This window comes from Triturus cristatus, chromosome 6 (assembly GCF_964204655.1).
Source record: "Triturus cristatus chromosome 6, aTriCri1.1, whole genome shotgun sequence".
In the NCBI taxonomy this organism is placed as follows: Eukaryota; Metazoa; Chordata; class Amphibia; order Caudata; family Salamandridae; genus Triturus; species Triturus cristatus.
This window is the reverse complement of record NC_140589.1, coordinates 165061895-165084788: the sequence shown is the minus strand read 5'-3', so window position 1 is coordinate 165084788 and position 22894 is coordinate 165061895. Positions and strand designations below refer to the sequence as shown.

Genomic DNA, 22894 nt, shown 5'->3' with positions numbered 1-22894 from the left:
GCCTCTGACTATCAGCATTAAATGCAATAATGAACCACCAGTGTCATGTGCTCTCCCCTTGCTGATGGCATAGAAGCAATCTTGTTGTGGTACTTTAGACCCTTTACAATTTGCATAGTGGGAAGCAGGGAGCTCCCAGGTACAGGCCATGTGTGTGGTTAACCAGTGCAGGGATAAGAATGCCCCCTACTTTCTGTGGGCAAGGGCATTAAAAAGGGTGGGAATGTCCTGTACTTTCTGTGGGTGTCCCAGCTAAGGGAAGATGCATCGCAGTGTCCGCATAGCATGGATAACACTTCATTCACATCTGGGACGAGAGATGGGTTGTGGCCTATGTTTACTCCGAGGTGTCTTACCTCCCTTGAAGTAGTTGGTGGAACATTCAGTTCCTTGGTCCGGAATGCTGCAGACTGGTCATCACATGTTATGAGGTATCTCTTGGAGGCTCTAGGTTTACTGTGATTGACTATCATCCATCCATCAACAGCACAGAGGTACTCGTCAAGCCTCTAAGTGTATATGTGTGAGAAGTTGGCCTGGTATATGATGTTCACTAATTAAAGTGACCACCTTGTACCATGCCAAGCAACCCTTATGGTGTGGTTGTAAGTCAACCTTTTCGGACCAGCTGCCCTAGTGGTAGCGTAGGCTACGCAGTCTTTCAGGCTAAACTCGTTTAGGCATGTAAAGCAAGCTGTTTTACCATATGTAACCCCCCTTTATACCACTGAAAGGACACCACACAGGTATATATTCAAAATATATATGTATTTATTACTCAAAGTATCCCCTATACTCTTTATGAGCACAGGAGCACAAATCGTTAAACAAGAAAGTATCACAATATACAGAAGTTGCACTTTATATGGATAGGCCCTGGTGGCCGTTCAAACCATATACTAAAATAGTGGTATAAGTACCACGAACAGGACAGGGAAAAGGCCTAGGGCCTCTAGAATCGCTGGGCCTACAAGGAGCTAACTTTAGTTAGTGACCAGGAGGTCCACGGGTCGCGTGTGCAGTGAGGAAAGTTACACGCGGGCTCCCATAGGTTTTCAATGGGTGCGTAAAAGTTCAAAAGTTACTGCTAGAAGGGTCTTCTGGTTGGACTACGAAATCAAGACTTCAAACCTAGACATTAGAGATGTTACTCTACACTTGGGCACCGGAGTGCCAGCTTTACCTCACCCACAGGAAGCGGGTGCATAGGTCTCGAAGTGCGTCGGGTTTCGTCTATCTGTTCAATGGAGCCTGATGACAAAGATGCTGCAGGCGGTCGGTCCAGAAGAGATGCGGTGGATCCAAGGGTGGATCGGAAGTGTAGAAGACCTGTAAGCAGAGGGGACAGTGTTCACAGTCACTAGCCAGTGACCGGCGTGGCACCAGGTAGGTACCAGGCGATGTCGGGTGCAAACAGGTGAAGAGGTGTAGCTTGTCTCTGCAGCCACGTGGTCCCTGAAGGTCGGCGACGTCCAGGAGTCGGTTCTCGAGCTGTCCCACGCTGGCTCTCGCTGTCGGCGACTCAAAAGAAGCAAACAAGCCTTGGCAAAAGCAGGAGTCGCAGGAATCGAAGAAAGCTTGTAGCTCTGACCAGCAAGGTCAGAGGGGCTGCTCCTTTGGAGGGAAGCAGGGGCCAGTCTGGAGCAACCAGACCAGCATCGTAGTTTTCAAAAAGGTTCGCCAAGATGGCCACTAGCCAACGGGCCAGGGACTGGTTAGGCGCGTCGAGTCGCAAAGTGCAGAGGGGCCCCACACAGATCGTGGAGATGCTGGAGGGCTCACCTTTGGTGCAGATGCTGCTTGGATATTGGGCTTCTCAGGACCCAAAGCACAACTTGGAGGGAGCCTCTGTTGTCGCGCTTGCAGCTTGTCGAGTGTCTTCCAAGATGGCTGGCTCCACGTGTCTCGGTGCCTCCACGGGTTCCTCCTTTGCAGGGACTGTGGATCGGGCTATGAGAGGTCTGGAGGTCCAGTTCTTGTCGGTCTCTGGGCTCGGTTCCGGCGGGAGGCGGCGGCAAAGCAGACGTCGATTTGCTGGATGGTGCTTGCGTTAGCAAGATGGTCACTCCCTGACCATAGGGGAGATTTCCTTCAGTCTTCTGTGCAGCAGAACGTCGAAGTTCCCGTCTTCTTCTTAGTTTCAAGTTGATTACAGGATGTCTGAAGTCTTAGGACACAGCTCCTACCTTTAAGCGGATTCTAGGGGCCGGACTACCTGCTAGGTCCCTCCCTAAGGGTGGGACCAGGAAGGGGGGTGGTTACACCCCCAATCCTTTGTCCAGCTCGCCCCAGGTCTGGGGCTGGTGTGCCCCAGGACCGGTTTGAACTGGCATATGCACCAAGGCTCCTTGTGAGCCTCAGGCATGTCTGATTCTATTCAAGCCCTACCTGACCAATACACAAAATCCTGTCTGGGGTGGTGCTCGCACCTCCCCTGGCAGGAAACCCTTTGTCCACGTCTCCCAAGCTGGAAGGACTCCCAGCAGCAGGAGGGCAGACTTGTGTCTGTGGTGGCAGCGTCCATTTTGTGGAGCTGAGGCTATGTCTGATTTTACCCGGGTTTCAGGCTCTGTACATGTCGTGTCCCTCTAGAAGGGTGGAATGCTAACCCCGTCGCCAGAAATGGCGAGGGGTTAGTATTCCAATTCGTATGACACCTTACTCGACATGTTTTGATATAACCAAACCAAAGATAACATTTAACCCCGAGGTTCATAAGGCACTTAAGAGTATATGGTATGGCGATATCTGGAAACGGTAGAAGGAAGTTGTTCCGACCACTGCAGACAGGCTCAGCTCATGCCAGAGCACCATCTCACATGAAACCAAGCACTCTGCCTTCAGGATTGTTAAGGAGTGACTTATAGGTTAACATGTGTCCCATTTAAGGTTAGGTATAGGTATACTACACCTAAGTAAGAGGTGGATACACCAACTTACCCCAGCTGAGTGATCAGCCAGTTGTGTCAAATTGCTAGGCCAGGCCAGGGGTGGCACAATACATGCTTCAGCCCCTGGTAGGCCTTAGATACACCAATGCCCTGGGTACCTAGTGTACACTGGTACAGGGGCTCACAGGGTGATCCAATTCCAATTGGTTATGCACCTAAAGTGCATAGTGTCAATTTAGTAGAGAGAACACCAGGCTGGGGGTCTGATTAGCAGGCCCACAGCCTCAATATGTCAAAAACCAGTGAAGCAAAAAGCAAAAATTTGGGGTGACCATAGGATAGCAGACCCTACTCTCCTACAATATGTCCTTACGGTTTCCCAGTTTTAAGAAAAGCTGCATGTCATCTGCCTGGTTATAACACAGGCTGAATGAGCTGATCAAGTGTTCAAATGGCTCCCAAGCAACACTAGCAAAACTCTCACTCACGCCCTAGTCACCAGCAAGTTGGACTACAGGAACACCCTCTACATTGAGAACAACAAGCAACTCACCAGAAGACTACAACCCATCCAGAACTCGTAGCCAGATTCATCCTCAACCTCCCACATGGAAGTCACATCACACAACACCTTGAGGAGCTCCACTGACTCCAGATACACAAACACACTCATTTCAAACTCCTCACACCCATTCAAGTCACTACACAACTTATGCCCCACCTACCTGAACAGTCACATCTCCTTCCTCCAGCCACCCTGATTCCTCCGCTCCGCAGGACACCTACTCACACACATTCCACACATGCACAGAACCAGATCAGGAGGACGAGTGTTCTCTTACATTACTCATAAAGTATGGAACGACCTCCTACTCCACATCCGAGTCTCCTCCTCTCTTCTTGATTTCCACAAGAAGCTGAAGACCTGGTTTTTCAATTGACCAACCTACTACAGACAGGGCTAGGCACACACCTGCTCAGCGCTAGGATACCTTGGGCGTGATAGTACACTTTATAAATGCACATAACATGACATGAGATAAGACTTTAAACCTGATAATGGGGTGATGTAGAGGTTTCACTGAAATGAGAAAATTAAGACTTATGTGAAACTGCAGTGTGGAACTTTGAGGGTTGGTTGAGGTGCCGGTCCAGTTGGGAGGATCCATGCCAGAATTTCACGCTATCTGCATAAGATAACCCTACATGAAATGAATTCAAATGACATTCCTTTGAGTGGTTGTTCTGAAAATCTGGGATGGACCGGGAACCAGTGTTGGGCACCCTTGGCCTACATCAATCAATATCAACAGAAGACCAGAGACATAGAGACACAAACAAAGGCAGAAAGCTGCTTGCATGAAAGAAGCTGAACTCTGTGCTACTTCTTCAGTGTGCCCTCAGAGGCAGGCACTGAGCCTCTGACAGCAGCATTCCAGACAGGCCCTGGCTGAAGACTCTGTTCCTGCCAGACTGAAGGCACAAACATTGTTACTGCCCATAACACATTCCGCTCTTCACGTGGTTTATCAGACACTGTGGGTGTTGCTGCAGCAAAAATGTAGGCCTTGCGTTTCTGTATTTTGTGGCCAGGGGAGATAGTTACATTGTACACTGAGCACCAAGCCCTTGAGGGCGCAGGAGCCATTCACTGATTGCCAATTCACATTTTTTAATAATCTGACTGGATACTAAATAGGTCTACTGTTACCCTTTTTGTCTTGTTTGTGCATGTACTAGATTTAATGATCCTACCAGGAACTGTTTATTTTGTCTGTCAGGTCTTTTTCTGCCAGGAAACACACTTTTCCCTGCTGTTTTGTATTTCTAGACATTTGGAGCAGGTTCACCAATGGATACGATTCCCAAAAATGGATTTTGGCTCCCCATGGACATTTAAGGTGCACATGAGTAAAATTTGTCCGATTACAAAACAAAATATAAGAGTGAGTTTTTGGCGTAAGTATGAGCTGCGTGTGCATAATTTACAATAGGAACGTGTACCTTATGTTTAACGTATGAATTTTTAAAGTTTTATTATAGGAACTGAGAAGTTAAAATAAATAGTAATATTGAAACAACCACACGTATTTCATTAGAACAATTAAGACACCAATACATAGGGGCCTATTACGATGGCGGGCAGGCTATGTTCGCCCGCCACTGCATCGGGAAACGGGACCGCCCGCCATTGTCGCGGCGGTCCCGCTAGTGGCATTAGGATGCGCCTGCTAGACTGGCAGGCGCATCCTGCATTTTAAACATTGTGGCGGGCGGTGCTGCAAGCAGCACCCGCCGCAATGTGTAAAATGCATGTTGTGCATTTGAATGCACAACGTGACAGGCACCGCGCGGTGCCTGTCACCTTGTGCATGCAAATGCAGGGGGGTACCATAGGTACCCCCCCATGTGCACCCCCCACCCCGAACAACCTTGGGGCCCGCAACGGGCCCCCAAAGACAAAACAGCATGCCTCTCCATGGCGGAATCAGGCGGATTGCCTACCAGCGGAAAACCGGCAGACGGTCTTCCCGACCGCCGGGGTCCAGCCCCCCTGAAAAGTCATGTGGGCAGAAGATTTTGGCGGACGGATTGCCACCGCCATACGGGCGATGGCGATCCGCCCACTATCATAATGACCTCCTAAGTATCATGGGAAAAACTCTTAGATGAAACAAGTATCGGCAAAGCTAATAGGGCTCGCTATCATTTTGACTAATGTCTAAAACATTAAAGAAAAGTCAACCGCAGTGAAAACAATAAGGCAAAAAACAATTGATTTCTGCAAAAAAAATAAACTTTATAACATAAAGAATTTAATGTGCACAGTGCACTATTTTTCATTTTCTCGCACCTTCTGTAGTAGGGTGATACGCAGATATCCTTCTCTTCCCTTCAGGGCTGTAACGATCACTAGTAAAGAGGGTGCAGTGGCCAAAGCGCCCCAATCGTGCCAGAATTTCAGTTCCCAAAGGGGACCAGGGGGGCAGGGACCAACCCATAACAGTACAATACAATACCCATATCGGGTGCTTCTGCAGAGCACCCATTCATCCTCAGGTGATTTCTTGACATCACTGATGGATGTATGGTGTAACTTAACTCATTTGTACTCAGTAGTACTCCTTGTATTTATTGATCTGGACAAGGGGAAAGGCTGAGTGGAATGACCAGGATTTAAATCTGTGCCCAAGGGGCAAACACAGAACCCTGTAAAGAATGCATTTCATCCACAGAGCTAGTGGAGGGAACAGTCCCACCCAATAGTATTCCGCTATAATGAATCATTACAGGAATTTAAACATAAAATGTATTATAGCCAGTTCGATTCACAGCAGTTTCCTTATAACCAGGGCCACTGCAATTATGCGATTGTGCTACCGCACCGTTCATCACATAATTATAAAGATGCCTCATTTGCAGCGGCGGCCTCTCCATTACAGCAGGGAAGCGCCACCCCTATCAGCAAATAAAACAATAATAAAACGGGTTCTCATTTTATTTTAATCCCCTGGACCCGCCCACAGGACTCGCACAAGTCTTGGGGGCGGGTCCAGGGAATGACACTGCTGGTGGGGGAGTGGTGGGCACCCCGTTCACTGTGCATGAGGTGTTTGGCCGGCCGTCTGATTGGGGATGTATAACTATTATCATGCCTCCAATTCTTTCATAAGCATGAAGAGAGCCTCAAGATAAACAAGCATTGGCATAGCCAATAGGTCTCGCATTAATTAAGTTTGAGCTATTGACATTGCTAAATATTGCAACACCAATTGCAACCAAAGTCTATAATTTGTAGGGCCAAAAAATGTGTCTTTATTTTTGTAGCAATGGTGGCATGCTGCGCTTTAGATGAATATGTAGAGTAAAGTGCACCATACTGCGATTGCTACAATAGTTAATTGTGGATGCGTTAACAATTGATGTGTGCACTGATGGCTGGTGGTGTGTGTGCCAGTAGAAATTGTGCACTGATGGCTGGTGGTGTTTGTGCCTGGTGGAAGTGTGCACTTACGGCTGGTGGTATGTGTGCCTGGTGGAAGCGTGCACTGACGGCTGGTGGTGTGTGTGCCTTGTGAAAGCGTGCACTGACAGCTGGTGGTGTGTGTGTGCCTGGTGAAAGCGTGCACTGACGTCTGGTGGTGTGTGCCTGGTGGAAGCGTGCACTGACGGCTGGTGGTGTTTGTGCCCGGTGAAAGTGTGCACCTACGGTGTGGGTGTGTGTGGTTGTGTGTGTGTGGTTGTGTGTGTGTGGTTGTGGTGGTTGTATGTGTTGTGGTTGTGTGTGTTGTGGTTGTGTGTGTTTTGGTTGTGTGTGTGCTTGTGTGTGTGCTTGTGGTTGTTTTTTTGTGGTTGGGTGTGGTGTGTGTGGTTGGGTGTGGTGTGTGTGTGTGGTTGTGTGTGGTTGTGTGTGGTTGTGTGTGTGGTTGTGTGTGTGGTTGTGTCATGGGGCAGCGAAGGGGAGAGAAGGAGAAAAAGGAACAGACTCACGGGGGCAGCGAAGGGGACAGAAGGAGAAAAAAGGCACAGAATCGCTTGGTTACTCGAAGGAGTGCCCTGGCGCCAAGACAAGACAGTACGTGCTACGTGATTTTAGTATCCACTCAAGTAGGGTTATTGGGACCCCTGTTGTGCTCTTTGGTTTGAAGAAGTTTGCTTTCAGAAGGTAGCCCTCACTGAAGTTTGATTGCTCTGGGCGATTTGGGACCAGAGACAGAGGTCAAGGCTGTTCACCTGGAAGCCTCTCCTGGGGGGTGGGCCTAGAAGTTAGGTCGAGGGCCTTATTAGCTGATGCTAACCTTTTCAAAATCGAAATTTAAACTCATGATGGAACTTATGAACCCCGAATTTGTTACCTAAGTGGGATCAGATGTATATAAAAGTCCTTGGCGTCTTGGCTCAAATATTCAGCACTGGGCGAGATCCTAGAGAATTGATTGCAGGAAACCAGTTTCAAGGCTACACACCATTTTCAATTTAATCCGCTGGTGGGTTCGCAGAGCGGGTTACCAAAAGGGGAATGTAAGCTGACCTAGTGTACATCTGCCCGCAAGTGACTCCCGTTGTTCTTACATTCTTGGATAGGGTGTTTTTTCATTTGCTGGTTTTCAGTCTCAATAGCTCATGTTTAAATTAAAGAAAGAAAATATCGGCAAACCTTTCTTTAAAAAAAGTGGAATCTGTGGGTGCCGATTGCTGATCCCTGCAATACAGCGGGCTCGTAGGTGATGTTCAGTTAGTTCCGAATGTATGTGTAGTCATCGCGATCGCGATCACTCTCAAAGCGAAAGTGATTGCGATCGCAATGCGTGCAGCAGCAGGGGGAGGGGTGGATATGGGGCTGAAGGCAGATGGCTGGGCGAGAAGGGAGGGGGGAATGCGTCATCCGTGCACTGCAGCTTGTTGCCAGCACAAAAATATGGGTAGCACTTTCTAAACCCACCTACTAAATGTCTCGCAGAGCATCGCTTACGCGATAGCTCAGGCGAGACCTAAAAAGCACAGATCTGAGCAGCCACAACGGTTTGTCTTGCTTGCTACCCCTTCTCCTTGAAAGAGGATGAAGAGGGAGGCAGAGGGATGCTCACATGACACCATACATTGCTCCTGGTCTGTTATTTCATGCTTTCTATCTGTTCATTCGTGCCAAGATCTCTTCCTCCCTCTCCAAACCATGGAGCAGCATAAGTGTAATGTAAACCCATGAGGCTCCTGCTGTTTACGGGGGGTGTGCCCTTCTGGGGGCTTCTGCTCGGTCCATATCCACATGTACATGTATGAGGCACACGGATCATGAAAAATGTTAAGGGTCCCACATTACTGCTTAAGAGCCACATCATTGTTGCGTTAGGTCACTGGGCGGTAGTGTTATGATCGACAGCGACTAGTGCATATAGCAGAGCAGCAAACCAGTACAGGGCTGGTGTTCATTCAATCACTAAATGTATTCTCCACCAACATCACAACAAACTGTAATGCACATGGAACCAGTTAGGCATGCCCGCGACATGCCACTAAATAATTTGGAGTGTTCACTATCTTAATGACACTCTATATATAGACACCAGTGTGAACCATTTGCCTCGTTTGCCCTTGTAAGACAAACACCTGCATTTAAAACCTACTTCCTGCTCATTTCATCATCGTCTTACCAGCATTCTCCAAACCACCATGAACTGCCTACACCTGTGGCCATCTTGGAATGCTTTATCTATATGCGAAAAAACTGTTACAAAATGGACACTAGTGTGTGCGCACACAGGGGAGGCCATTGTGAAATCTATTTTTTTTTTACACAAAAAGCATTCCAAGGTGGCCTTCAGTGGCACCCGGAGACCTTTTTGACTTTTTTGTAAGTATAATTTACCATTTCAAGAAGACCAACAGCCATTTTTCAATGGTAAATTAAAATACAAATCAAGCATTGGCTGTGCAATAGGTCTTGCATTTAATAGAGTGCTGTAAATGACAATTCCTTTTATTTGGACTTCAAAGGATGGGTTGGGTTTGAACCGTTTATGGATGCTATTGAACCACCCCAGGCAAGAGCCCTATATATCCAATTAAGGCATGGATCCCTGCCCCTAAATTCAAGAAGAAGCACCTGGGAGAATGCATCTATACTGCCGGTATGCCCCACCTCTCATACTTCCCCTGAGACCCTTGTACATTTTCTCTTTTTTTGTCCGACCTATGCAGATCATCAGAAAAACTGGATTATACCTGCAAGTTGGTTATTATCTTTCACACGTCCAAATGATACACTAATAATTTTTATGTCTGATACTACCAGATGGCTGTTTTTTTCTATCTCAAGATACCTATTGTTCACTTGGTGGAAGAGATAAAAAATAACCAAAAATGTCTCTGCGAACCACTCATGACAATGAATAACAAACGAATCCTATTGAATTGTGCTATGAATTGTTCTTAATATGACAAAAACTGATTGTTTTTTAAAACCTATAATGCTGCTACCTGTGTTATGGGATGTTTTAAAGCAATTTTATTCTAAATTGATGTATTGCACTGTAATTTTAACTCTTTTACTTATATGATGTGTTTTTGATATCTATGATGTAAATGATCATATATTTGATCGAAATAAATATAATAAATTCCTCTTATTTCAGTGTTGTTTTTAAAACAGATAAATAAAAGGTATTGTCATTTAGAATGCCAACAGCTGAAACTCTCGCAAATGTGAGACCTATTGCATTGCAAATGTGTTCGGCACCCATGCTATAAAAATGTTTTTCAAAGGGCTAGGAGAGAGCGTGACAAGGTTATTTGAGAAAATAGTTTTCAGAGGCTGTAATTAAAGCCTACCGAATAACAACACACGTAACAGGGTGTGTCACCATGGGAGGCTACATAGTGAGACAAGACGGTATTAAGGAGGGACTACTAAGACTTTTGACCAATGGACAGCCACAGTTTACAGTGGACAATGAAACAAGCCAATGAAAAATATGGGTAGAGAGTGGGCGGAGTTTCAAGTCTCAACCTGAATACAGCATGCATCGCAGAGCAGTGCATGTGCTGCCCAGTCTCGACCTAAAAAGAAGTGGAGAAACAGAAAAATTATGCGCCGAACAGCCGATTAGCAATGCACAGCTGCCAGACCTTCACAAGATTAAAGAAGGTATCATTTCTTTTATATAAGAAAAATAAAAAGCAGGAACGGGGGGGGGTAGAGGAGCAACAGCGAAACTGTAAGGGGTTGGAAGACGTAAAGCAATAGAGGAGAAAGAATAGGTGGCAGAGCAACGGAACAACTGGTTGGATGATAAGCAACAGAGAAGCGGTCAGTGTTGGCAAAGAAACTGAGAAACTAGCAGTGGTCAAAAAGCAACAGAAGAACATGGATGGATGGAAAACAACACCGAAATTTGGAGGAAAGCAACATGCATGGGGCAGCAGCTGTGATGAGCTAAAGGTTAGGGACACGCAAAGCAATGTCGGAGCAGAGAGGGGGTGGTTGATTATCTGAGAAACTGGTTGGAGTGAAAAATAGAACAGAGGGGAAGGATGGCAAAGCAACGGAAGAACTGGTGGAGGAGAAAAAAAGCTACAGAAGCATGGGGAGAGGTGAGACAACAGTATAGGGAAAGCAACATGTGCAGCATAAAGGGGGAGAATGTGTAAAACAAAACAAGCAGACAAGGCAAGTAAAGGGCAAAACATATGCAGTGTAATAAAGTGCTAAAAGAAAAAGAAAAAAGTAGTTCCCCCTTTTCAAGCAGTGGAAGGATGCAACTCATCCAATCAGAAACACTATAAAACCGTTGTGGTCTAGGAAGCAGAGGAAAGAAGGCTGCTGAATAGGAAACAAGCAAACGAGTTTGTCAAGAAAGCCAGCCAATGATAAACATTGGTATTGTAAACAATAGGCATTGTGACTACAGGCAGCTAAAGCTGTTCATAGGCGACACTTAAATACCTAAAGAGACCACATAATGTCCTTGACAAAACAATGAGGGAGGGAGACAAACTCAGGAGGTTTATCAAATCAGAGGCTATCTAGATAGTCAGTAGTTTGTTTGGATGGCCATTAACCCGTTCCCTGCTCATGACGGAACCACTCCGTCATGAGCCACGGGCGCCGTGTGCTCATGACGGAGTGGTTCCGTCATGCTGCGGCCGTTGGCGGCCGCTCCGCCCACGCGGCACTGATTCCCCGCCTGTGCGGGCGATCAATGCAAGTGGGCGGAGTCATGACGGAACCACTCCGTCATGAGCACAGCGCGCCCGTGGCTCATGACGGAGTGGTTCCGTCACGAGCATGGCGGCGCCGCGCTGACCCCGAACCCCCCCAGCGCCGCGGCGGAATTCGTGCCGCGGCGAAGGGGTTAATAAAATATCTAAACATCAGCAGTGATACTTGGCTTAAAATAATACATCCTTCTCTCCAACCATCCATCCATCTCTCCATCCATTCCCTTCTCCATCAATCCTTCTGTCTCTCCACCATCCTTCTCCCCATTCCTCCCTCCATCTCTGCCTTCCTTGAGCTGCAAGAGCTGGCATTTGTGAGCTTGCCATCAAAGTCAAATGAGTCATAATCACCAATTTGAATGTTTCATGTTAGACTGAACACCCACACCACGCTCAAAGCTGCTAATGTGCGAGGCTCATAACTTCACTGTGAGTGACAGCATTCCGCTCCTTCACAGGGACACATCCACACGCAAGGTAGTTCCCTTTAATGCCAGTGTCCTCAATGGTAATGAGTGATTTTTGAGACCAAAACATTTTTTTGCGTTTAGCTAATTTTTTTATATTGTCGAGTGCCCAGCACTACCCTCGGCAATAAAGTTTTACAAAAACCATGACAAAACAAAACAAGCATTGAAAAAGACAAAAGGTTGGCAGCCAGACGTATTGCATGTGCCACTGCTTTCTTCTGTTTTGATTTTTTATTTTCTCCGACTTTTTCGCATGGAAATGTTTAATGGTCTTTTTGATTTGCTTGTTTTGTTTCACTTGTCTACCAAGTTTTTCTCCAATGTGCATTTTCAGTAGCCCCACTGAAAGCATCACCATAAATATTGGAAATCTGCAATGTGGCTAGACAAGAAAGACGGGTGCCAACTCACTGTCGAAACAGCCTAGGCCATGGCTTTCTAACAGAGGGCAGAGCCGACACTTGAATTTCATAAAAAGTAACATTAATCCTTAGCACTCAGACTCATTAACGCATAGTTGTCTATTGGCTATATGCCACCAGTCTTGGGCCCTGATTACGACTGCCAAGGAAAGGTGTTCTGTATTTATTGCACCAGATAAAATCCAGTATCCCGAGGTTTGGAATTTATCAGTGCGATAACTAGTATCTGTTCTGAGGTTTTCCCCAATAATGGAGAATTATGTGTATTTTGGTGCTGGCTTCCCAAAAATCTGGATATCCTGTTTATTTTTTTGCCTTTTTCCACCGTTAAGCTTCGGCAGCTTTGACCTGCCGAAAATTAACCGAGATAAAGACTTTATTACTCTTGGTAATCACCGGTTATGAAAAAGTCTTACAATTCAGAGTAGGAGTTGAAATGTTGTGACCTAGTCGTAATCAGGACTTTGGTGTTTTTGTCAAAAGCACTGCTGATATTGGGAATTGTGGATTCATGTCCCCATTATAAATACAGACCTACGAATCTCTTTAAAAAAACAAGTATTAGCAATGCAATAGGTCACGCATTTGCAAGAGTTTAAGCTATTGGCATTGTAAATGACAATGCTTTTTATTTATCTGTTTTGATAATTAACAGATAAATAAAAGGCATTGTCATTTACAATGCCAATAGCTCAAACACTGGTAAATGCGAAACCTATTTCATTTCATTGCCCTGGGCTGCTTGGAAAGTGAAAGTGTGCATGGCGCGCTGAATCTAGCAGGAAAGCATGTGCTACCTGCAGTAGGAGAAACTCATTAACCCGTTAACCGCGACGCAAATTGCACCGCTGGAGTTTTAATGAGTGGGCGGGGCCTCGTCGGCCAACGGACGTGCGCAGCACTAGTCAGGTAGTGCTCGTGACGGCTGTTGGCCGACGCGCTCACCGAACGGGTTAAAGGAAATAGTGCTTACAGACTGAATAAGACCCAACATGTAACAACAGAAGTAAAAGGGCCAGTCCTAATAGGAGGTTATAAATGAAGACAAGGCGGTACTAAGGAGTGACTAACAAGCCTAGTAACTAATCAGAAGCTAGCATTACGAAGGACAATGACAAAAGCCAATGACAAATATGAGCGGAGAGTGGGTGGAGCTTCAAGGCCATACCTGAATACAGCATGCCTAGCAGAGCAGCACATGCGCTGCCCAGGCTCGACCTAATAAAACAGGAAAGTTTGAGAAATATCCTCAATACTTGGGACACATTCAGGTGCAAGGTATGCCTGTGCAGCTACAGTGGCGCATGGGGTTTCCACACCTCCTGGGGCTCCTGACTGCCCAATGTCCTTGTAAATGTGTCAAGCACCCAGCTAAGTGAATTTCTAAGGGCTGTTCCCTTTTAAGAGAACCCCATAATTTTTTGCTCACAGCCATAACACAGTGTGGAACTACTAGAATCGGCCAGGAAAGTAAGAAAAACACACAAACAGAGGCAATATCGACTACATAGTAGGCAAGACTGTATTGAAATAATTATTACACTCATTTTAATGTTTGTTACAGTTATGTTATAGTTTATTGCTTGACACATAGTAGCCAAAAGACCCTATGTCCTAAGGGCCATTTTGAGGCAGATTTTGGAACATGCACACGCAAACTTACATAGACAGGCAAAATCCTACATGTAGAATAGTGCCCCTCAGCTGTACATATTTCATAAGTCCTAGTGTTACAGCCACGAGTAACAAGAATGCTGCAAAGTGTGGTTTCAGTTTAACATTGAAAACATGGGCTCTTAATGGTTACTGGTTTCAAGAATTGCCCATGTCCTTTTAAAATCTTTCCAAGAAAGAAAGGAGAGCTGAGGTTGGTAATTTGTGGCACAATTATCAGTCACATTGCAGAGCTAGGTGTATAAAGACAAATGCTATATCGTAAAATAAATGCAGTTAATCCCTGGGCAAGCTGTGAAAGAATATTATTGGAAAGCTGTCCTTTAAGAACGTTAATATAAAGTGAAGACTAATCATATCACAAAACATACCGTCACAAGGGCCCACAGACGTAATAAAGTGGCTCATCCTTATGCCGCCCGCCTGTGGTGTATGAATGCTCACCTCTGGGTTTAAGAATGAACAAGTTGTTATTCAAAATGGAGGGTGGCCATCTTGGACTGTTGTCCATTCCACTTGTAACTGGTGCATGGGTTATTTACTCACAAGTCGAACATCTGTTATGAGGCCCCCGATTCATCTCTGCTCTTCTTGCCAGGGTATGCCTTGTACCCACATGTTGCAGACTGACCCTGCAGCATCACTTCACAGTGGTCACGTGCAAACTTATCCTGCGCTATTTGACTCTAATCACTATGGCCACGCGGAAACTCGCCCTGTTTTCCCCAGCCTACATGTACAAGTTTATTAGCTTGAGGTCTAAGCATACGCACTTGTAGCTAATTCTGCAAGCACTTAAAGAATCGCTTTACTTAAATTAACCAAAGACATCATGTCCATCTTCCTACGTTCTTGTGCAGGCCCAGTCCAGAGTCCAAGGGGCGTTAAACACGGCAATGCACTTTCTGCACTAACTGTGGGTACGCCCACTATCAGAATTTTTTTGAGAGATCACTGAGTTGAATGCCTTGTGTGAATCTGGCACCTTCTTTTTATTTTTGAATTTCCACACTACTGTTCTAAGGTTAGAAAAAATCATCACAAAAGACACACGAGTGATTAAAATAATTCAATGCTTTGTTCTTGTGTAAGAACAAATAACTGTTAGAAGAACCACTCTCTACATATGTAATTTGCATTTAGTATTTATTTAGATACTGTAGCATTTCAATAAAAATCTTTGTAGTTTGCCTTGTATGTTTGACATCATACTAAAGTGATGTGTTGTGGTTCGGATTATTCACCCAAAAAGTGTGGATACCTTGACGAAGACAGGCAAACATATCCGTACATCCACCACTGCTACTACTATTACTACAGCGGACATTACTACAACCACCATTACTGCTGCGTTCCCTCCTGCTGCCACCCGTGCTACTACCATTGGAACTGCTGTCAATGCTAATATCAGTACTACTGTTAATATTTCCATTACTATTGCTACCACCAGTTCAATTACTACTGCTACTCCAACCACATTAGCATTACCACTATTACTGCGACTTCTACCATTGTCACTACTACTACCACAACAAACTCCTCTACTGCTGTTAAAACTATCACTACTACTGCCACTACCAGAGCTACTACTGTTAATACAACTGCCACTACTACAACTACCATTACTGCTACTTCTACTCGTACTGTCACTACTACTATTACCAGTGCTACTATTACAATCAATTCTGCCACTACTACTATTTCTTCTAGTGTTACTACTGATAGCACTACTTACTATCACTACCATCACTGCTACTACTACTGTCACTATAATAACCACTAATAGCATTTCCACTATTACTGTGGCTACTACCACATTTACTATGATTGCAACAAATTCGACTAATGTTACTAAGAAGACTATCACTACTACTGCTACCACCAAAGCTATAATTATACCTGCTACTACTACAGCTACCATAACTGCTACCTCCACTTGTACTGTCAATACTAAAACCACTGCCACTACTATCAGTACTACTGTTACTACTTCCATTACTAGTACACCCACTACTACCCCCACCACCACTACTGCCACCATAAGCACTAATAGCATAATCAATAGGACTATTACCACTTAGACCACCAATATCAGTAGTACTGGTAATAAGAATACTTAAATCCCTATGACTACTTTTACTAAAGTGGATAGTTTTACCATAACTACTACTACTTCTAATATTATATAACCATCACTCTTAATAATACTGTTGTTAATAGTAGTACTAGAAGTTGTAGTACTGTTGTTACAAATGTCGTTGTTTGCAGTATGTGCTACGGAAACTGAAAACAACTTGTTTTTCTTATCATTATTAGCACTGTTACTTTCATTATTCTGTTCTCCATACGAATATGTTACAACGCAGCAATGATTCTAAATTCAACACCACTGGAATTATCCGAATCTGCAGAGTCAGCGTTTTTTGGGCATATTATGAATTTAGCACACTTGCCACATAATGCACCAACTGCTGCGCCTTTGTAGATTCCAACAACATATTCATTCTAGTTCAAAGGGATCAAAAGATGCATAACATTACCGGGCGTGGTGCAAACCTCTGCTAGGGTTAGTTGGTCACCTCGCTGTTGTAGATTGCTGTGTTCCGTTGTTAGACTGGTACTAACCAGGTGCAATGTTTGACCGGCGTTGATAAGCGTTAAAATGACAAAATGGGGAAATAATGCCGTACAGTGTGATATATTTTGCTGTATACTGTACATACGTCGCCTTTTTGTGCTGCATAATTTATGGAACCCCTCCCATTGCTTCGTAATTCCAGTAGCTATGTCTACAATCCGCAAATTAGTATTTGAGTTTTTCAGCACTTAATTCGGGGTGAACGCCTGTTCACCACTGCTTATGTGTGGGGGCAGAGCATAAATGAAGGTCCAAATACACTATGGGTGAGAGTGCAAAGATTTGCTTACGTGTATTAATAATATATACTACTCTTAAGTGCTTAGAGGATAGTGGTCTGGCTCTGTGATATGCCTTGTAAACCTCACAGTAAACCCCAGATTAATGACAGGGTGAGAACACACAGGTGGCTTCGTGTCCTGCTCGAAAGCTGTGTGTGTACAGAGGGGAGGGGTACACACACTGGTATGGCGGTTGGCCCCTCTGCATGCAGATGCTGAAATGGGCACTCACATGCTGAGGACATGGAATCTTCCACTCTCATCAGTGGGTACATGGAATCTACCACTCTCATTATCTGGGACATGGAATCTACCACTGTCACCAGTGGGGGCATGGAATCTACAACTCTCATCAGTGCGGTGGTAACTGGTTGCAGCGCAGAGCAGTGACGCAACTGCAATGTGTTTTTATCTAGCGTTTCATGGCGCACGTCTACAGCCTCTATGCGCTGTAAATATCAAGCGTTACTATTATCGGCTGTGATGGTACGCCACTTGCTGAGCTCGGTAATCTGGAAGGCAGCATCCACCTTACCGGGAGGAAAGCTCAAGACCTGCAGTTCACAGGAGGTGAAAGCGGCGAGCGTTAAATCAGAGTATCACAGCGCCAGTTCTTTCAGCAATAAGGTCACTGGACAAATGAACCTCTCCTCTCTCTGTCTCTCTCTGTCTACTGCACTGTCTCCATGTCAGGTTCCCCAAGACAGTGGCTCTTGTGCTTGCCTGAAGGGGAGAGACAACCGAGTACTCTGACCACTGTGTAGTAAATCCGCAAAATGCGTGCCAGCCACTATCATACCATTTGAGTACCACTGAACTGTGCAATTATAATCTTTTAATTTCAGAGAGCCAGCAAAATTGAGTGCCCGGCGCGCGCACAATAGCAAATAATAAGAATCACTGTAATAATAATAACCGTCCCAATTTCCTGCAGTGTTTCTACCATTCGCCTCTTGAAGCATTGAGTAAACACTAAACAGGGTATCTTTTACTGCCTGAGCCTCTGCCAGCCTGACCCTAAGAAAGGTGCCCTTTGAAAAACAAGTGTTAATATCCCCGGTCTCAGTGGGTGTTCCACTGCGCGCTCCCGCGCTGTCCGAATAGAGAGTGCGCCCCCTGGCGCGCGCCTGCGTAGGTGATATGCAGCGAGCGAGTCACGAGCCCCAATAGACGCACACCTCGTACGTCGCACATCTGCCCTACGCCACGGGCACGTCTCCGTTGTAACCCGTATCCCGGAAGCACAAGCTCACCTTTCCGGTTTGATACGTTCGTTTCTGATTTGGAAGATACCAAGAGACTGCACCGCGCGGGGTGTATCTTTCCCATCACTGGAAGCTTTTGTGACAACTCCTCTCATCTTTTAATGCATTTTAGAGTTGCCCACTATTACATTAGTGATTCTATTGGCCGCTTTAGGGCGACGCACTGTTAGCGTTTTACTAATTAGAACCAAGCTTCTTCTGCCTTTACGGGTATTCGTATTATCATCAATTCTATTAAAAGGCGTCATCGTTAAACGTATGAAATGATATAAACTCGCTTTAGTTCACACCCTACTCCTTGAAGTACGATGCACTCCCCAAAAACCAAACTTCCTAAATAAACCACCGACGCATGCACTCCGCTTCAACAGAGTCTACGCTCCGAATTTAGAAAAGTGTTCTTATGTAATATTACGAACAATAATAACAATAACGACAACAATAACATATTTAATAATACTAACATTACTACCCATGCAATAATGACACTTCTTCTACTACTACGATTACTACAACTATTACTATTGCTACATGTCACGCCTCTGAAATGACAACTATTTCCGTATACATTTTCCCCAGCCATGCCGCTTTTTCCAGACATTAGGATGTGTCGCGAAAATAAAAGCTTTTGGTGTTTACTCCTCTCCCCACAATCCCACAAACTTATACCTGATTCTGCTTAACCTGAAACCGCACTCAGTGGATCTTTGGGCGCATGGTAATAACATTTTTATATTGCGCTTAAAAGCTACTTCTGCCATTTCGAAGCTCTGTAATTATCAGGTCGTGCAATGCAACTAAAAAAGGGGTCTAAAACCAAACACGCTACTAGATTTATCAAATGTTGCCCAGCTTGGACTGGTCGGTGAATTTAAATAATATTTGGTGTTAGTAAGGAGCGCGCGTTCTCGTGTGCGTTATAAAATTGCGCCTCACTTGCACAACGACGGAGCCATTTAAAAATGCCGGAACTTCACACTGACATCAACATTTAAGTGCGTTAAACCCGCAGGAAGACCGGTACTTCGGGTTTTATAGAGTCAACAGTTTACGATGCACATGGAAATGTTGGTTTGTTGTGTTCGCTGTTTAATATTACAACGAGGCGACCTTACGGAATCCCATCCCAAAAAACTGACATATACTTAGTTCCATTCCACACGCACAGACAGACACGCACACACATGCAGTCAAACTTAAACCGCAAACAGGTACAGAAACAGACTCCCCACACGCACAGTCACACACAAATACACCAAACACCCAAATGTATTCAAACTTAACTACACTGACAAACACGGGCGCACAGACACACTCAGAAATATGCAATACAAACACGAATAAAACACGCAGAAAAATAGACTTGCCCACACACACAAATACATTCAGACTTAAGTACTCAGACACACACTGACGCACACACAGAAAGACACAATACAGACATGTATACAGGTAAAGAGAAATAGACTCGCCCACACGCACAGTCGCGCACAAATACACACTCGCACACACACACATACATTCAAACTTAAGTACGCAGACACACACGGACGCACACACACAGAAAGATGCAATACAAACACGCATACAGAAAAATCGACATGCCCACAAGCACATAACACACAAATACACCCTGACACACACAAATACATAAAAAGTTAAACACTCAGACACGATTGCGGGCGCACAGACACTCACATAGAGATGCAATACAAACTCACTTACAGACATCTAAAAATAGACTTACCCAGTGCCCACACGCACAAATAAATACACCCTGACACACACACGAATACATTCAAACTTGTGTACGCAAACACATTGGCGCACAAACAGATACATAAAGGAATACACAAACAGGCAATTCAAGGACATTACGTGAAACCTAGATTTGTAAACGTGTATTGTAGAGGCATGCACGTGCTCATGTAAGCAAATCATGTAACGTGATGTGGAAAATGCACATGTCTGAAAGTGGAGCTGTGTATGTGTGGCTTGGGCGAGCACCACCTCTGGAGGTAAGACTACAGACACAATCCACAACACATTAATCACAATACACAAAACAGACTCACAAGCACACGCAGACACTTCTCCTTAAACGATTATCCGTTCGATTAGTCTGGGTGACTTTGATTGCTCGAGTACTTTACCTGCTGGTGCTGAGCCATTACCTACGCGTGTGTGACGTCTAAGTCCGCGGGACCCTGTCTACAAAATACTTTTATCAAAAACACTCTACTCCTCGCCCAAAGCACCCGACAAACAACCCGAGCAGCAGACGTGCGCTCGGTTAAGCACCATTGGTAGATCGGGGAGAGCGCTCCCTCACAAGCCTCTCACCTGTGCTGTGCGCTCCCTCACAAGCCTCTCACCCGTGCTGTGCGCTCCCTCACAAGCCTCTCACCCGTGCTGTGCGCCGTGCTGTGCGCTCCCTCACAAACCTCTCACCCGTGCTGTGCGCTCCCTCACAAACCTCTCACCCGTGCTGTGCGCTCCCTCACAAGCCTCTCACCCGTGCTGTGCGCTCCCTCCTCTCACCTGAGGGTTAATGAGCTGAGCTACTCAGCGAGTAAGGACCTGCCCCTCCTCCCCCCCCCCCCCCCCCCCCCTCCCGCGCACGGCACCACCAGTGTTTCTAGCTCCTACTAACGTGGAAAAAAGGTGTACACTGCGTTATTGTTCAGTGATTTCGATACAGCTGGCGCTGTTGTTGCTATTATTATGGTTAGTGGTAGTAGTAGCATTAACTACAATAATACATACAAATTAATAGTTATAATGTTACCAATGTTACCACTAATAATAATAATGCCTGTTTGAAGATTTAATGCATTTAAAGGGTACTGTTGTTAGAAATAACTGAACTCAATTGGGGAACTGTGTTATGTGCGTTGCAGTCTTGACCTGCCACTAATACAAACAAAATACCAGGCCTTCAGTTGGCTTGTCTTCCAAAATGAAGACTCCAGACTGCTTACGCTCCCTCCCCGTTCCTACAAATATTCACCACAGTATAAAACAAAGCATTACAATGTAGTGGCACGCGCAGGTTCATAAACACCGACACTCCCATAGTGAACGCGCTTGCGTCTGTGACACAACAATCTTCATGAGAATACAGCGCTAGTGGCTTCACTGTTCACACTCTGGGAATGTTCGTTACCGAGGCCGGCTCCAGTGCCAGATGCAGAGCTCAACCGAAGTCCGGCTGCAGCGTCATTCGCAGAGAGGCCGAGGCGCGAGCCTCGGCGCGAACTAGGCCTGCAGCGTCCAGCACAGGGTAGAAAGGGAGCACGGAGCGGTTCATTCACAGAGAGGCCGCAGCGCCCGCAGGGCCTGCAGAGTCCAGCCTGAGGCAGGGAGCGAGCGCGGAGCGGTGTTCATCCACAGAGAGGCAGCGGCGCGAGCAGGGCCAGCAGCGTCAAGCGCGAGCGCAGAGCGGTTCATCCACGGAGAGGCAGCGGCGCGAGCAGGGCCAGCAGCGTCAAGCGCGAGGCAGACAGCGAGCGCGGAGCAGTTCATTCACAGAGAGGCAGCGGCGCGAGCAGGGCCTGCAGCGTCAAGCGCGAGGCAGAGAGCGAGCGCGGAGCGGTTCATCCACCTAGACTCTAGAGGCAGCGGCGCGAGCAGGGCCTGCAGCTTCAAGGCGAGGCAGAGAGCGAGCGCAGAGCTGTCCATTCACAGTTTCAAGACAGTCCGCGCAGGAGCGCGCAATGCGTCCTCACGCACGGCTCTTCCCCCTCCTCCTACTAACACTATTACAGCAGCAACAATAACACTGAGGGCCATATTTACAAGCCCCTTGCGCCACTTTTGTGTCATTTTTAACATGGGAAAAGTGACGTACTGGTGGCGCAAGGGGCTTGTAAATAAGCCCTTCAGTGTGTTTGTTCCGCTGGAAGAATTAAGCTGTTTATCATAAATATTAGTATGTTACTAGTACTATTAGTACTAATATTATCATTTGACTTGCTGGGATAATTAAGCTGTTTATCAACATCCTCATAATTGTGATTATTATGATGATGATAATCCGCATTTTCTTCCTTTATCATCCTCGCCATCTTTGTCCAGCTGTTTAGAATCAATAGTAGTGCTAATAGTAGTAGGAACACAATAGTTGTATTACTGATAATAGTAACAACAATGAGTAATGTTAGTCATCATCGTCGCCGTGGTCTCGCTGGGGTAAATGTGCTGCTGATTATTAGCAGTAAAAAGCACAAACAAGAATAATCAGCATCTTTCCTCATTGTCATCAATGGTGGGAGTATTAAGCAGGTAGTAATATTGATAATGCCATTGATCTAATATATGACGCAAGGATGATCTATATTCATATTACAACTGTGGACTTTGAGTCCTGTTATTGATCTCATTGACAGTAAAAATAAGAACAAGTCATTTGCAATATCAATATTAGTATCAAAGATCACAATGACAAAAATAATAACGTTAATAACAAAACGAGAGCCCGAAGCGACGGCGCGGACAACATCTTGTAAATGTACATCACTGTTATTAATTCTTGT

At 45.5% G+C, this 22894-nt stretch overlaps 1 protein-coding gene across 2 annotated transcripts in view; it reads right to left on the bottom strand.

Annotated features, from left to right (window-relative positions):
* Positions 1 to 22894, bottom strand: part of GATA4 (GATA binding protein 4) — a 158214-nt gene that overhangs the window by 109295 nt on the left and 26025 nt on the right. The gene's annotated exons all lie outside the window — the stretch shown is intronic.